At 43.9% G+C, this 14093-nt stretch overlaps 1 long non-coding RNA gene across 7 annotated transcripts in view; it reads right to left on the bottom strand.

Moving 5' to 3' along the window:
• LOC102555798 (uncharacterized) overlaps positions 1 to 13876 on the bottom strand; it is a 97314-nt gene extending 83438 nt beyond the window's left edge. For 4 of the 7 annotated variants that reach the window (XR_010057114.1, XR_010057116.1, XR_005492695.2 and 1 more), the window contains exons 1-7: positions 13722 to 13876; positions 8477 to 8640; positions 7942 to 8028; positions 6988 to 7367; positions 3473 to 3527; positions 1789 to 1930; positions 144 to 198 (exon numbers count right to left, since the gene is read on the bottom strand). This is a non-coding gene — a long non-coding RNA (uncharacterized LOC102555798). The remainder of the gene's footprint in view (positions 1 to 143; positions 199 to 1788; positions 1931 to 3472; positions 3528 to 6987; positions 7368 to 7941; positions 8029 to 8476; positions 8641 to 13721) is intronic. The other 3 variants (XR_005492701.2, XR_010057115.1, XR_005492696.1) reach the window with 3 other exon arrangements.
• Positions 13877 to 14093: the final 217 nt, after the last annotated feature.

The raw sequence follows: 14093 nt of genomic DNA, 5'->3' as shown, positions 1-14093 counted from the left end.
CTGCAAAGAGAGAGAAGAAAAGAAAATTGAAGGCATTAAAAAATAGGGAAATTACAAGACCTACTAGATATTGGGCAAAGGAGAAATACAAGCAGAAATTAAAAGAATTTGCAAAACAGTTACAATGTAAAACATTTACCTACCAATTCATGGGGTGCACTAAAGAAATGACTGGAGGAAATCTGTCATGCTGAACATCTACATCAATAAAAAAGGACAAAAATAAATTACAACTATAAAAAAACTTAAAAAGAAAATAAATTTAAGACCAAAATGTTATTTATAAACAACTTTATGCTAAAACAATGAGAATTTAGATCAAAGGAATTCTTCAATAAGTCAACTTATAAAATGTACACAAAAAAAATTTGGGGGGAAAATACAAAGAAACGGACAAGAAATGTGGTCATATACCAAACATTTTAGTGACTCATTAAAAAAATCTCAAATGTTTCTTCAAGGTGGGAACAGTTAGCTGAGGAAGAAAATGGAAGCAAGGGACAGAGGGTGGAATCTCCATACAGTTTTAGGTAGCACTGTTCACGCCAGCTACGTTACAGAAACAACCTAGCAGTCCCCCAGCAGAGGGATCTGCAAGAAAATGTGGGGTGTGTGTGTGTGTGTGTGTGTGTGTGTGTGTGTGTGTGTACAGTGGAATGCTTTTCATCCATCAAAACAAAAAAAAATATGAAATTATTCAATTTCAGGAAAATGGATGCCACTACAGAAAATCAGGATAAGATAATTAAGTCAATCTAGAAAAACAAACATCACATTTCTTCTCTTTTTCGGTGCCCTGGGTTTTATATAGATGCATAGAATCATGTACAGATGCCATGAAAATGGATGAAAGAATTTTAGAAGAAAAGAGAAGGCTAATAGGGAGTGGGGAGAAGGAGAAGGGGTTCTTGGAGTGTGAGAAGGACTGTGTTCAAAATGCATTGGTTACTGGCATGAATATGCCCTTACATAACCCAGTTTAATATGATAAAGATAAAATAAAAACAGAAAGAAGGAAGGAAAAGGGGGCCGTTTGTCAGGAAAACAGCACCCAGGTGCTGTGGACGCTTAAGAGAAAGGAGGTATTTCCTTTCCTTAAGAAGGGGGATGGCATTTGAACTCCTCATCAAACCACAAGAAAGCCAGCGCTTCCTCCTGGGCTCGTCACCCCTCACACCAGACTTCCTAGAAACCACAGACACCTCCGGGTCGAGGTTTCACTATTAGGCAGCTCTGTTCCCCGTCCAACTCCGCAGCAGAGCCATTCTCCCAGAACAAATTGCAAGCAGAGGATCCCGCTGCCGAAACAGAAAAGGCATCCAAACGGAAAGTGAAATTGCTGACCTTTTGGAGCCTCGTGCCTCAGAAGAAAACACTCATGTCTGACAAAGACTCGCTAATGTATGCTGGCTGGCTTCCGATTGCCCTCGCCAGCGTGTCCCCTCACTGTGCACCCTCTACGCCCCCCCTCCAGCCTTAAGATTTAATAGAACCATTCTGTACTGTACTGTCAGCTTCGCTGGGCTCTCTGGCCCTTACTTGAGTCCAGCCAGCTAAGGGGAACAGTAGTGTGAAATAGAAGGAAGGGCAGAAGACATGGTCAGAACCCTGCCCTCGCTCCCTGTAACATCGGGTATCTCTCCACACTGACCTCTGTCCCTGGACAATCTCCCCCACCCCCACAAACCCCTTTATCCACTGTTTTTTTTTCAGTCACCCCCATGGTTTTCTCTACTTTTTCTGATAATCTGAGAACAATTATAGATAAGCTCCCATCCTGTCCCATACCTCTGCTGGGCCTATGGTGCTACAGCACACTGGGAAACACACACCGGAGACTGAATAGAAATCAGGGCTTTGCAGCTCAGTCCACACGCTGGATCTCGGTAGTGGGGATCTGGCCTCCAGGATAAATTCAGCCTAGAATAATCTGAAAGTGGAATTAGGAAGAAAGAACTGTGTCCATCTTTGCTGGACACAGAAAACTGAGATTAACACCTACTGTGTATCAGTGCAGTATCTGCAAGATCTGTCTTGCATTTAGCAAGCATTCATTGTGAAGTGTCCTAGCAAGCACGTTAAGATTACCATGAAATTGTGTGCTTTCTTCCCATTGATTTTGTCTGTGCGGGTCAATAAAATAGTATCCCTTGCTATATTACTAGAATATTAACTTCTCTGTAGGTGGTGCCAGGAAGAAAAAGGGGGTTATATGTCCTCATCACTGTAGGCTGGCTTGCCCTTCATTCAGAGGGCTAAGTGGGCTTATAGATCTTTATATGAAATCCCTTTCTGTAGGTATCTGTTTCAATGCCCCAAATAGAAAGAAATCTGTAAAAACGAGTGACTATTTGACTATTGACCATTTAGTCAAGTCTGAATTTACTACCACTTTGTGGAGAGAGAGAGAGAGAGAGAGAGAGAGAGAGAGAGAGAGAGAGAGAGTTACACATCACAACCAAAGGTCCTAGGTTCTAAATGTAGACCAAGAACCTTAAGACTTACATAGTTTGAATGTCCAGATGTTTGTATTTACTGCCTATAAACAGGGCATAAGGCACTATTTTCACCCAAACATTATCCTAAAATGTAAATAATGTAATTTACACAAATGCATACAAGAACCTCACCGGCAGAGTATTGAAAGAAGAAATAGCTTCAAATGGGAAGAAATAGTGTAACGTAAGCCATTGCGTCCAAAGACCCGATGTTAATTGAAGGCTTGGCAGGGCTTCACGCGATGCATAGAGTTTGCCTCTGCCCTTTGCAGCGTGATTACGGAGGCGAGCCTAACAGAGCTCTAGTAATCATTCAAGAGCACAAGCAGGCACAGTTTGGACCTCAGAAGAATGTCATTAAGTTCAGCGCTGGAGTGATGGCACAGCGGGTAAAAACGCCTGCCGTGGAAGGTGGGGACCCGAGTTCAAACCCCCAGCACCTATGTAATAAACCAGGAATGGCCGCATATTCCTGAAACCACAGAGACAGGAAGACCAGTTTGCTGGCTACCAGTCTAGTTCAAGGTTCAGCGAGAGATGCATCCCAAGAAAATGAAGTTGAGGGGAATAGACCAAGACACCAGACCTTCTCCTCGGGCCTCAGCAGGCAGGCATAGACACATGTGTTCACATGCATGTTCACATACAAACATACACACATACACACACACCATAGATAGATATCTAGATAGAAGATAGATAGATAGATAGATAGATAGATAGATAGATAGATAGATAGATAGATAGATAGATAGGCAGGCAAGCAGACAGACAGACAGACAGACAGAATATCAAGTGTTTCCTGAACCAGGTCAAAGAAGAGAGATGCCCAGCCTTCCTTCTGTCCTCCATCTCTCTGGTCTCGATTCACAGCAACCCAAAACTGTCACACAGCCCCTCCACCAACCTTGCTCACTATAATGGATTGTGCCCTCAAACCAAGCAAATACCTTCTCCTTTAACTTGTTTCTTACCCACTGGTCTCAGCGATGAGGAGTGAGGCCACCTCCATCGTGACTCCACCTTATCCTGTAAGTAGAGGAAAACCAGAAGAATCTAGCCCAACCCATTCTGCTTGCCCTCCTTTCCTCCCTGCTCCTCTGTGCTGAAGAGCAGCCACTCTTCTGTGTTGAGTTTACTAGGGACAAAGGAGCAAAGCCCATTGTGAGGGTCCCCAGAGCAAAGGAAGGAGACACCACGGATAAAGGTGCCCTGACACCAGACTGCCACTGTGAACTTCACCATCCCAAGGCTCTTCTGGGTGCACACACCTACTCACAGCACCATACAACACTCTACACACTTCAATGCAGACCCTCGGTTCAAGCTGGTGGTGCTGCCTGACCCCAGGACTTGGCCCCTGCCCATTGTCTCCCCGTATTCCCCCCATTTCTCTTTGTATCTTGAACCCCCCCAAGAGAGAGAAATGAGGAAAGTTTACCCTGTCTACTTGTCTACTTGTTCAAGGTCAGCTTTGAGTAACCCTGTTTCCTTCCACTAATTTCTATCTCCTGAGTCCTCACCACAGGCTATTTGCCTGGGAGGGGGATATAATATTGGCTCCAACAGATCATTTCAAATATACTTGAAAGGCTAACACATGTCACAGTTAAACCCCGCCTACAAGACTAAAAGAATATGTTGCAATACATAGAAAATGCCTACAAGATGAAATTATCATCAGTGTCCCTAACAGATTCCATTACTGCTCTATCCAGACCCAAGAGCTAGAGAGTCCCTCCTATCCATGCTCCACGATAACCAAGGAAGGGTGAAGCCATGTGACCGAGTGGAACAGCCTAATAGCTTGCACCCATAGGGCCTGTGTGCATACTCGGCAGCTGGTAGGAGGGTGGGATGTGGGAAGCAGGTCTGGTTAGTTCGTGGTGCATGGATTGGTAAGTAATGTATAGACACAGAGGGTGGAGATGAAGAAAAATGCATTTGGGAGCCAGGCAAGTTTATCACTTGTGCTAACTCATACAAGACTAGTTGCCTTATTTTCCAACTGATCCAAATATGCACGCTTTTGATACAAGATGCAAGGTTCCTGAGTAAGTAAGTAAAAAAAAAACAAAAAAAACAAAAAACAAACGGCAAACAGGAACAAGATGCTTCCCCGTCTTCGTTTGGAGTGGCATGGCGGCAGAAAGAAGCCCTGATTTAAAGCTGTCCACAGACTGATACAGTCTGAGCTTTCCAATGGCACCGCAACAAGATCAGCATCCACCGACAGAACCAGTCAGATAACTCTGCTGCTGCCACAGTCTCAGGAGGACAGAAGGGAGCTACAGCTGGCACTCAGAGCAACTATAGGAGCCATAAGATCAAAGTCACAAATCAGGAAGGACTTACCTTCTCTCTCATAAACTGAAAGAGCAAAGAGGGAAGAATTAATATTTCCCAAGCTTGCCGTGTCTGCTGAATGAAGGAGAATGCTATTTGGCTTGGGAGAATGGAGGAATAGAACCGTACCTGAGATAGAAATGTCGACAAGTATCTATTCATTCATGATTTCACTCATTCATAAGTCAGCCAGTGGTTATCAAATAACCAAAGACATGTCAAGGCTAGAACTCAGGGATAGGAGCTATGAGTAGATAGACAAATGGTAGATAGACAGACAGACACACATAGGATGGATAGATAGATAGATAGATAGATAGATAGATAGATAGATAGACAGACAGACACATAGATGGGTAGATAGATGATAGATAGATAGATAGATAGATAGATAGATAGATAGATACACAGATGGGTAGACAGATGATAGATAGATAGATAGATAGATAGATAGATAGATAGATAGATAGACAGACAGACAGAGTGAGCAGAGTCCCTAGCAGATGGAAATCAATCTAGTTGCAGATGTAAAATGAACAGAAAAATACAATGAGATGAGTTTATATATAATCCTGAGATAAGGCACGGGTCACTGAGGAATCCCCAGATAACTACAGCTATAACGCCACCACCTTCTGAGAAAACCTACTCTGATCAGGCTTAACCCCCTGCTGCAGCTTGGCTACTCAGTGAGAAAGGCAAGGATTCCCAGGAGGGAGCGTGTCCTGAGTCCACTCAGAGAAACTGTTACTTTTACTTCACTCTAAACCCCTTTCCCTAACCCCTCAGTGGCCTGTCACTCTCACATGGTGGTGGTCCATCCCTCTCACGTGGCACACTAGGGTCTACAGAAGCTTCTGTAGTGCCTCTCCTCATTCCGAACAAATTAACTTACAGAAAAGTAAATGTAATTGTCTGCAAAGAAAATCCAGATACTGCTCCCAAAGGTCAAAGTCCCAAGGTCAGATCAAAGAAACAAAGAAGGCTGCACTGGAGAGAGACAGCTCAGTGCAGGGATTGCCCATCTACTATAACTTCTCCATGGCCCTGAGGCACTCCCTGTACCCCTGACCCTCCCTAGCTTCCCATAGATATCTATGACAGAAAAATGTTTCCCGGAGGCCAGCCTTGAATGAATCTATCTCCTGTTGGTAATAGAACAACAAACCCTTTAAACTCCGGGTGTCAGGGACTCTCTGTTTTTGATCTGTAGACCCAGGCTCTGCCTGGGTAACCTGCATTTCTAGTAGTTTTCAGGTGACACAGATATGGTTGGCATTGATGTCACTGTAGGACCCAGATCCCTTTTACACATTCTAGGTCTTGTCATAGACAAGTAACAATTCAGAGGGGAGCTGGCTCGATAGACAGCTCACTGGAGTGGGGACTGCCCTCAATAACAGGCCAGGCCAGCCCTGACTGGATACCAGGAAAGAGCAGTAAGAATCTACCAGAGCACGGGAGAAAGTACTGCTAAAATTGATTGAACTCACTACTTGTGCTAATGACATATTCCTTTCCCTATAAATAGCAAAAGTATGGGAAGAGCAGCTGTTGGCCTCGTCCTTGCTGACCTTGACTGCCTTGAACAATGGGGTCATCATTTCTCAGCCTGGCTACCTTTCTGCCAGCCTGCGCCATCTTGAACAGTCTCCACATAAGAACACTGGAAATGACTTGATGAATTTGGCTTATTGTTGTAAGTCTCAAAAGCACAGCCTCAGCCAGGGCCATTTGAAATAGTTTATACCTGACTTTTGACATCACGAACACTAATGAATTCTAGCAGACCCTAACCAGAGAGGGGCAGGCCTCCTCCGACAGTCTAGCGGATGGACTGCTATGACCGGTGCTTAAGATGAAGGCTTTCGATAGGTCTAAAACGCAAACCCCAGTGACTGTTACTGGTGCTAAGAAGTAAGGCTGTGATCAACTCAAACAAATGTCTGTGTTAAGTAAAACGTGGCTGTGACTGGTCCAGACAAGTGGCCATAACTGGTTCAAACTCCCTTTCCTGGGCTATATATGCCGATTGCTAATTCTCAGTTGGTGATTCAGCTAGGAGATACTCAACTGCTGCTGTCTGCCTCTGTGTTAAGGCGTTAGCCCAGTGAATCTCTAGGATGCTTTTTCTCTTGCTTACCTCCAGTAGTGTGGGCTGAGCTGGTAACCTCCAGTAGCGTGGTAACTGAGCCGAGTATGGTGGCAACATCAGAAGAGGAGTGACCCAGAGAGCTGGGGGGCTGGCAGGCAAGCTATGAAAGCAACGTGGCAGCCAGATGCATCTCAGCTGACCACATGGCAGGTCCCCAGCTCCCAAGGGGCCCGAGAAGGTGCCCCAGTCACTCCTGGTAGAGTTTGACACCCCAAGTCACTCCAGTCTAATGGGGTTGTGGAAGGAGTCAAGTGGTCGACCAACCAGCCCAGGAGCAATCACGGCAGGAAGAAGACATCAGGAGTAGACAAGAAGCCACAACGTGGTCTAGCTGCAAAAGCGCCAAGGCCAGCTTAGCTGACTGACACCTAAAGGAGAGGCAGTTAAGTCATTGAGGTAAACCAGGGCAGGGTAAAGGTTGCAGAAGTGGACAGGTGACAAGAGAGAGCTGAGAAAAAGGAGGGATAGAAAGCTAGAGGGAGCCAGAAAAGAGAAACTGCAGGGCGTGGTCTCCAGATTCCCAGAGTGCTGTGGGTCTCAGACCTCAGATTCAGAGTTCTATCATGAACCACTGCCAAAGGGTACCAAGTGGCTATGGTGTACAGCAAATCAGCAACACTTGTGACATTAAGTGCTGATACACAAGAGAGCCACGCGGGGACCTAACACTAGAGGGCGCCACTTGCTACTGCTCTGGCTGCCTCCTGATGCTGCTCGGTGAGACAGACCATCCAGAGATGGCACTTGAAGAACTGCTTCTTGTCGACACAAGATTTCTACCCAGAGGGCGCTAAAGACCCTCAGCCAGAAGGTTGCAAAGGGATGGAAAGGGAAAGGGCTATGTTCTGGGTTAGAAGCCAGAAAGCGAGTGAAACTCTACACGGAAAGCCCGCGGACCCCCAGCTCGGAAGAGCTGGCTTTGGGAGACACGTCAGGGCATACCTCACTGAAGGGGCACCTTCATATCTTGTCCTTAGGCACATTGCTTCTTTTCACCTTTTGGGTGTAGGCTGGTCCTTTTTAGGCTGCCTATTGGACAAGACCATAATGGTAACTCCCGTCGCTTTAGGAAGTATGAAAAATCTTGCCATGAAAGAATGAGAAGCCTGGGTCTAGGAACTAGAAAACCAACCGTAGGTAAGAAAAAAGGATAGAATCAAGGGTGAGAGTGTGATAGACCTTCCAGAAGCTCAGATCTTGGAGTCTTTCTGGGAATCATGCCCTATCCCCGTCCCCACCCCCACCCCCACCCCCAGCATCCCTGAGTGTGCCTCTCCCCTGGTCATGGACTATGACTGATCCTGATATTACTAGAGCGGTCAGTTATTTGCTACATGTGGTAAAGAACCAGTTTGTTTGTTGTTTCAAATACCTAACCATCTGGACAGTAGTGCTTTTGTATTTGGTTACTTTTCTCGTTGCTACAGCACCCTTGACAGGGAACAAGTTAAGGGGGGAAGGATTTACTCGGACTCACAGTTAGGAATATTCCATCATGGCTGGGAAAGCACAGTGCAGTTCATGGCAGCTGGGCTCTCTTGGTGGTGGCGGGAGTGTATGGCATCACCCCTGTGGGTCAGGAGGCTGGGACGTCATCCTCAAGGCCCATCTCTCAGACTCCAAGTGTTCAGAACCATGAACCTGTGGGGTTTTACAACAAAATCTTCATAACACTTTTGTGTTTAAAAAAATCATTCAAGAACCTATTTCATGTCAAACAAATTTGAGTGGAGGAAGAAGAGTCTAAAACCTTTCAACAAGTACACTTGAGAGTCCCAAAGGCATCAAAACAAACCCGAAACTGTCACAGCCAAGAGCGGCCTGAAGAAACATGACAGTGAAATATATCATGGTCTCCTAGATGTGTGGGACACCAATGGACAGAAGAGGAAGAAAAAGAAGAAGGAGAAAGAGAAGGAAGGAGGGGAACGAGAAGAAGAAAGGGAGAGAGAGAGAAAGAAAGAAAAGAAGGATAGAAACAAAGAAAGAAACAAAGAAACAAAGAAAATATGAAAGACCTGTGGACTTGATTAGTAGCAATGAACTGATACTGGTCTAGTAACATGAGAAACTGTATAAGATCCGTATGAGACAGTAACAAGAAGAGCATGATGTAAGGGGTGGGGAGTACCTGAGAACTATGCTAACCTTGACATATTTCTATGAATCTAAAACCCCTTTAAAATAATAGAATTTATATAGAAAAGCACTAAAAATATAAATTACAGAAAAAATAACTAAGATGAACAAAAAAAAAAGGATCCGAATATATGACCCTGGGTGGATACAAAATTATATTTCAACAGTGTCCAGGAACAAAGAAGGGAACAGCCACCCTCTATATACCTTTCCAATAGAACTGTAAATAAAGTGCACATACGGGTGAGTAGGCCACGAGTTCTCAATACCCTTGTGCCATTTGTCATTGCAATGAAATAAAGAGCCGTGTCCAAGAGTTCAAGTCCCCACACTGCACAAACACCTACACTATTAAAGTTCATAACATGAAATGCGGCCATGGTTTTTGCTTGTCAGCATCTGATCGGGCTTTGCTCTTGGTGCTTCTCACGGGTGATGCCCAAATGTTGGGTTTTATTTTGATAACACCAGCAGCAGAGAAATCCATTTTATAGAAGTACTTTGACAACGGGATCGCATGACTTTCAAGGATGTGTTAGCGAGCGCCATTTTTTTTTTAATGTTCACTCTTTATCCAAAACAAAGGTAACACAGAGGTTTGTTTTTAGTATTTGTTTCCCGCATTGTAATTCCAGCCTCTCATCATGTCACCCGAAGATTTTTCGCCTGTGACATTAAAGATGAAATGATTTCTCAATTAAAGAAATGGACGTGAGAGCAAGGGTAGTTTTTTCTTTTAATGGGTAATAATATGAGAATATTCTATGAAAGTTTATAAAGTGAGACAGGCAGGGAGATGCATACTTGTCACCCCAGAATTCAGAGGCCAGCCCGGGCCCTATCATGAGAACTCAGCTGAGACATCTAACAAAAAACAACAAAAAAAGAATCCATATGGTCTTGGCTGATAACCTTTTGCAGTTTTGGAATATCAAGATTGTGATTTATCTGATAATTGCTGTGAAACCACCGACCATGTCATAATGATCTGTAGAAACTGCTCTTCCTGGCTTTTAACTCTTGTCTTCGCCTTTGATCTTGTCTGCCACTGAAAGGCTGTCCCCTTCCTACAGACTTACTAGGGTTGCTATGATATCACACACAGCTGACAGATGAACACCCCTTATCCTCTTATCACAAAGATAAACCATGACAGCTTTCTTATCTCACAGAACTACGGTCTGGATCGAACCTTCTCAACAGGGCTGCGTGGCCATTGTACTGTGATAGCCTCTTATCACAAAGATAAGCCATGACAGCTTCCTTATCTCATAGAACTACGGTCTGGATCGAGCCTTCTCAACAGGGCTGCGTGGCCACTGTGCTGTGATATACAACGAGTTCTCCCCTTTTCATCACAGTAAATAAAATTTATTTATAAGCTTATATATTTATAAAAATATGATTTAATCGCAATAAACGTAAGCATCTAAAATGTAGTTTATTATCTCTTACTTCATTTGAAATTTTGCCTGGTAGTTCTATTCATAACAAAATTTTCTCCAAAAAAGAAAAAAAATTGTTGGTTTTCATTCCAGCTCAGGGGCCTTGAATCTGGCAGCCAGAACGTTTTCTTTTCATTGCAGTTGCGACCTGAGAACCCACTTCTACATAAAACTTAAACTCTAAACTCTACTTAACAGCCCATCAGAAATGCATGCAGTTGGCTGTAACTGCAAGTGTCAACAATGAAGCTGAAATAGATTTTAGGAAAAATTTGCCAGGTTTGTTCTTTGAGTCGGTCTTTAGATCCCTTCCAGTTTATAAATGCACTGAGCACACGCTCCTGGAGCGTCATGGAGACGCTGCTTCGTTACAGGTTCATAGAGCACTATCAAGCAAAGACCTCAGAAACAGCGCCAATCTTCTATGTGTTCTAATGTCAGTGACGCGAACTTTATGCATAAAACGTTGATTCTTCCTGGTTTCCATGTTCTGAATCCAGTAAGTTTTTCAAGAATTCTCTTGAATTTGACCTTTTTTTTTTTCTGTATGCTTCCTATGTAAACACCAATTACATTTTGGTAGTCTTTCTTTTCTAGTCACTAGTACCACTCTGAAAATAAAATCCAATGATATATAAAATTGTGACCAATTAAAGGATCCCGGGAACGAAAGATTGAGTCGATATCCTAAATGCATAGAATAAATAAGAAAATTCATCCTCTCGTTTCAACAAAGGTGGAAAGGACATTTGACAACTTCCATTCATTCTTGGCGAGTACATACCCTGCATGTGCATATGTGCACCGTGTGTGTTTCTGATGTCTAGGGAGTCCAGAAGGCATTGGATCTCCTGGAACTGGAGTTATAGGTGGGTGTGAGCTACAGAGTGCGCTAAGAATTGGACCTAAGTCCTCTGTAAAAGCAGCAAGTGCTCTTAATTGTTGAGCCATCTCTCCAGGCCCCAGGTTATTTGCCCTTCTGAGTAATTCATGTGTACTTAAGATATTCAATATTGGAAACATGCTGACACATATAAATAAATATATATACACTTAAGTTACACTAGTCATATATATTTCAATAAAATGAGGCTCTTGTATATTGAACTATCACAATGTAACCCAAAACTATGTGCAATCATTGTGCCAGTAGGTTACAAGAAAAAAGGCAAGAAGGTGTGGGGGTTAGAGGTGTCGGGGGGAAATGGGAAGTGAGACTTAGGGATGGACACGATCAAGGTAAATCGTTTATGTGTATGAAATTTTCTAAGAAGCAATAAAGCATAAAATGTTAAAATAAATGTAAGGCAGATTGCATCATGATTTTTATTTCATTTCAAAGAGGCAGATTGCATCATGATTTTTATTTCATTTCAAAGTTGTTTTAAACTTAAAGCAAACAATAGCTAGACCACAGCCATTCGTCCCCTGAGTATTCCACAGAAACATTCTACAGACATAGGCAGAAGACAGAAAGCAAAGTTCAAGTTGACAGATCGTGTGAAGCAAACATTCTCTCTTCACTCCCAGCCCTAATCTCACCCTGTGATTTCTTTTTCATATATCACAATGCTAAAACACTAAAAGCCACATGCTTAACTTTGACCCACCCTCCTTTCCACCCCAACCTCAGTATTCCGTATGTCTGGAATCCATAACATACAACATATGCTAACTCTAGAGATGTGTGCCAACAAAGGCCAAGTGATAAGAGAAGTAAGAAGGATCATAAAGTTGGCTCAGTGTGGAGGTGTGTTTTCTGTGAAAACAGAGGATCTGAGTTCCAATCCCCAGTACCCATGTTAGAAAGCTGGCTACGGCTGAGTGAACCTGTAATTCCGGTATTCGTGGAAACAGATCTCGGAAGCCCACTGCCTGGCCAGTCTAGCAGAAATAGCAAGTTCAAGAGAGACCCTGTCTCAAAACATAAGCTAAAAAGCAAAATGGAAGACATTCAACAACCTCCTGTGACTTCCATATATAACTGTGCAGTAGCATTTGCCCACATATATGTATATATACCATATACCATATACTACACTGTAAGTGGTGAGAGAGAGAGAGAGAGAGAGAGAGGGAGACATATGCAGGTAGGCAGGCAAGCAGACAGACAGACAGATAGACAGACAGGCAGACAGGCAGACAGACAGGCAGGCAGACAGACAGACACACAGGCAGGAAGGCATGCAGACAGATAGACGAATAAGCAGGCTGGCATGCAGATAGACAGACAGGCAGGAAGGCTGGTAGACAGACATACAGACAGGCAAGCAAACAGACAGACAGACAGACAGGCAAACAGACAGACAGGCAGGCAGGCAGGCAGACAGACACACAGGCAGGCAGGCAGGCAGGCAAAGAGGACATGGAGGCATAAGGGGCACTCCCAGTCCTGGTGTTTTATTAATCGGGATGTTCAGAAGTTGTCCCCCCCCCCACACACACACACACCACTGTGCTCAGGTCAGGATCCACATTTGTGCTACAAACATTCCCACTCCATTTAATTCCATTTTAAGCGCTGTGATATAAAGGCAATAGTGAGATACAAGCCACTCGGTGGTCTGCTTGCCTCACACATGCTCTCTCACATTTGGTCCTTGCCAAACATCTCTATTATCTTAGCTCATATCAGCCTCTAAGCCTTGTAGACTGGGCTAAGCCATCCGAAAATGTCACGCCTTTATGGTTCCGTGTGTACAAGGGTGACTGTCACAAGTCAGACAAGCATTTACTTCAAAGTCTTGAAAAATCTGACTTCAAAAGTCACCTCATTCAAAAATAAAATACCACCTTACCTAGTAAATGATATTTTACATTCTTTAAATACATTTTTATATCATAAAATGTCCCTTTTTAAACATCTCTACCTGACTGGGGGTCAGGGAACCTTCCTTCCCCACCTCTTCTTCTGCTAACTTCTCTCCAACCTCCCTGAGGCATTCTTTTACATCCTTGAAGTCTAAACTTCAGACTGATACAGACTGAAAACAGTAAAATTACCCAGCAGGGAGGCCTTGTCAAGCTCTCCAAAACATTCATGCTCAGCCACCCTCAGGAGGCATCCCAGACCAGCTCTGGACAGCATGGGCTGACAGACCACAGTCCTTTTCTATGCATGAGAACTGAGACACTGACCTCAGTGCAGTTTAGAAGAAACCGAAGAGTGCTGAAGAGTGCTGTCGCCTGTTACTGACATTTCAGTCTCCCCGTCTCTACTCAATGTTTGCCCATTGTGTGTGTGCCCAGCCCCACACACAGCTCATTGTCACATCCTGCATTCTTCCTGTCCTCTCCCGTCTGGGCTGCCTTCACCCGTCCCTCAAAGCCTCTTAGTCACCCCAGCAGAACAGACACCGGTGACCACAGACCCTCTGTGGACAACCACAACTGTCATCATGAGACAGCGTATTCTGGCTGAGGCTGCTTCACTGTTCTAATATATTTTTTTATTTCTGAGTGGAAAAAGTAAGTCTTACTTTTCATAGACCCTTCTATTGTCGTTTTTAA

The sequence above is a fragment of the Rattus norvegicus genome, chromosome 13 (genome assembly GCF_036323735.1).
Source record: "Rattus norvegicus strain BN/NHsdMcwi chromosome 13, GRCr8, whole genome shotgun sequence".
NCBI lineage: Eukaryota > Metazoa > Chordata > Mammalia > Rodentia > Muridae > Rattus > Rattus norvegicus.
This window is presented reverse-complemented; position numbering and strand designations above follow the sequence as displayed.